Source organism: Cheilinus undulatus, linkage group 11 (genome assembly GCF_018320785.1).
Source record: "Cheilinus undulatus linkage group 11, ASM1832078v1, whole genome shotgun sequence".
Lineage (NCBI taxonomy): Eukaryota > Metazoa > Chordata > Actinopteri > Labriformes > Labridae > Cheilinus > Cheilinus undulatus.
The window spans coordinates 1,360,858-1,364,481 of NC_054875.1; positions in this window are offsets into that span (position 1 = coordinate 1,360,858).

Consider the following 3,624-nt stretch of genomic DNA (forward strand, 5'->3'; position numbering starts at 1 on the left):
ACACCTCGCTCTTCTGGCCGAGGAGGTGGCACAGGCATTATTCTTTCTCATAGCTGGAACTTCAGCCAGTTCAAACCCTTGGACAATAACACCTCATTTGAATATCATGCAGTACAGGTCACTGCCCCAATAAAGGCTTACATGGTTGTGGTATACCGCCCACCTGGGGGTCACCTGGACAACTTTATTGTGGAACTGGACATGTTACTCTCAGACATCCCTGATGATGGCACACCATTGGTTGTCATGGGTGACATGAACATCCACTTGGATAGAGCCCAGGCTACTGATTTTATTTCACTACTGTCCTCCTTTGACTTGAAACTGGTTCAAACGCCTCCTACACACAAGGCTGGTAATACACTGGATTTGATTCTAACTTGCAATTGCTCCACGGCTAATTTGAGTGTAACACCACTTCACCTCTCTGACCACTACTTCATTCAGTTCTCACTTGGCTTACCTGAACTTCAACAATCTACTACTCAGTTAAGATCATACCGCAGAAACCTTCAGTCACTTGACCCAACACAGCTGTCTGACGAGGTCTCAGCTGCACTAGCCTCATGTAACGAGTCCTTCACACTCACTGTTAACGAGGCCACAGACACATTCTGCTCCTCACTGACCTCCTCTCTGGACAAACTCTGCCCTCTGGTGTCTAAGCCTATTCAAATACTCCACCTTGTCCCTGGCTCACTGAGGTCATCAGAACCCAAAGGGCAGGGCTCAGGCGGCAGAGAGAAAATGGCGTAAATCCAAACAAACCACTGACTTGAGTGCTTATCAGCAAAAACTGTCCTGTTTTACCTCTGCTCTAAAATCTGCTAAGAAGGCGTTCTATCAATCAAAGATCTGTGCTGCCACTGATGCACGCAAACTCCTCTCTGCTTTTAACTCGCTCCTCTCTCCTTCAAACCCACAACCCTCCAGTATGTTGACTCCAGACATGTTCGCCTCCTACTTCACTGACAAGGTTTCTGCCATCAGCAACCAATTCTCTGAGCCTGTCCAACTCAGTTTTCTGCCACCAGCTAGTGATGCATCACTTAGCTCATTCTCTCCACTAAGTGAGAGCGAGGTCACCAGGCTTCTGCTTGACTCTAAGCCCACAACCTGTCCCCTCGATCCGATACCATCACATCTCTTGCAGGCGATTGAGCCCACAATCAGCCCTGCTGTGAGTTGTATCATTAACTCCTCTCTGTCCACAGGTGTTTTCCCAGCTGCTTTCAAGCAAGCGCGGGTTACACCACTGCTCAAAAAACCCACTCTCAACCCAGCCCTGGTTGAAAATTACAGGCCGGTCTCACTTCTCCCATTCCTATCAAAAATACTGGAGCGCACAGTCTTCAACCAGCTCTCAGAACACTTGCAGAACAATGATCTACTTGATCAGAATCAGTCTGGCTTTAGGCGGGGCCACTCTACTGAAACTGCACTTTTGTCGGTAACGGAATCACTGCTTGGCCAGAGCAGCTGGTCAGTCCTCAGTTCTCTTACTGCTGGATCTGTCTGCTGCCTTTGACACAGTAAACCACCAAATCCTCCTCTCCACACTCTCTTCACTTGGTATCTCAGGATCTGCCCTACAGTGGTTTAAGTCCTACCTCACAGGGAGATCTTTTAGAGTATCATGGAAGGGAGGAGTGTCTAAACTGCATGGCTTATCAACAGGGGTGCCTCAAGGGTCTGTGCTTGGTCCCCTACTTTTCTCAATATACACCACCTCACTTGGTGCAATCATCCGCTCCCATGGCTTTTCTTATCACTGCTATGCAGACGACACACAGCTATTCCTGTCCTTTCCACCAGATGACACAACTGTCTCAGCTCGGATCTCATCCTGCCTTGCTGATATTTCTAAATGGATGAGGGAACGTCACCTTCAGCTCAACCTGCCCAAAACGGAGCTCATTATCATCCCAGCCAGTCCCACTATGGAACCGCAGATCAGTATCCAGCTTGGATCAAATAATCTCTTGCCCACTAAGTCAGCCCGAATCTGGGTGTCATGATTGATGACCAGCTAACCTTCAAGCTCCATGTGGCCTCGATTGCTCGGTCCTGCCGTTTCGCCCTCTACAACATCAAGAGGATCAGACCCTACTTGACAGAGCATGCTACACAACTCCTGGTACAGGCTCTTATAATATCACGTATTGACTACTGTAACTCATTACTGGCAGGCCTACCTGCATGCACAGCTATACCTCTGCAGTTGATCCAGAACGCAGCAGCACGTCTGGTCTTCAACCAACCCAAGAGAGCTCATGTAACGACTCTATTAATCTCTCTACACTGGCTTCCAGTTGCAGCTCGCATTAAATTCAAAACTCTAATCATTGCTTACAAAGCAGTAACTAAAACTGCTCCTGTTTACCTGGAGTCCCTCATCCAGGTCTACACCCCTTCTCGCCCACTACGCTCAGCCAGCGAAAGGCGCCTGGTACTTCCAGCACATCATGCTCCTAAGTCACTAGCTCGACTCTTCTCCTCTGTCGTCCCTAAATGGTGGAATGAATTACCCAACTCCATTCGATCTACAGACTCCCTGTCTACTTTCAAGAGAAGGCTAAAGACCCAGCTCTTCAGAGAACACTTTGCACTTAGCTAGGCAATTCTCTACTGTTGTCCCCAGTAGTAGATTGAGTCTCAGCCAGACTATTCTCCACTGCTGCCCCCAGTGGTTGAATGAGTTTCCCAACTATAGTTAGCTCGCACTGTCCTGCTCTACTTCTGGGATTTCTTTGCCCAGCTCTTTGGGAATGATCCAGCACTTGGTACTTGGTAAATAGTTGTTGTGAAGCCTAATGAATGGCGATTAGTGATCCCACATTTTCCTTGATTCATTGTTGCTGTCTAATAACAAAAAAAAACAAAAAAAACAAAAACAAAAAACAAAAAAAAAAAACAAAAACAAACAAAAAAAAAAAAACAAAACTACATAAACAACGTATATTTTAGGTACTCTGCCTTAAACTCTACACGGCAGCACTTGCGTCCAATTGGACCTGAAGCACTTGATGGCACTTACTGATGTTGTTTCTTCTTGTCTAGATCATTGCTTGTGTTGTTCTTGCTCTCAAATGTACGTCGCTTTGGAGAAAAGCGTCTGCTAAATGACATTGTAACATTGTAACATTTTTGCCACTTTTGGACTATTTTTTGCTACCTTTAACTAATTTTTTGTAACATCTCACTTATTTTTGCCACTTTCTGATCTTTTTTACTTTTTCCTCCCCATCTTCGCTCTTTTTCACCCATTTTTGTTGCTTTTTGACCTTTTTTGCCAACTTATTTTTATTGCTACTTCAAGCTGTTTTAGCCACTTTTCACCACTTGCAAAGGTATTTTTCAACAGTGTGGCTGTTTGGTTTAGTAACACTGATGCAAACACTAAAACTGCAGCAGGGACTTCATAAATGGGTTGCCATGGCAACACCTGCATACATCCTCACATCACCAAGTCCAGTGAAAGCATCAGGGTAAGTGGAGTAAAACACGCCGACACTGGACTGTGGAGGAGGGATCATGGTCTGGGGCTGTTTTTCAGGGTCTGGTCTAGAGCTGAGAAACAGACAGTTTTAGTTTTCTATTCTGAAAATAAAAACTAGACTAAAG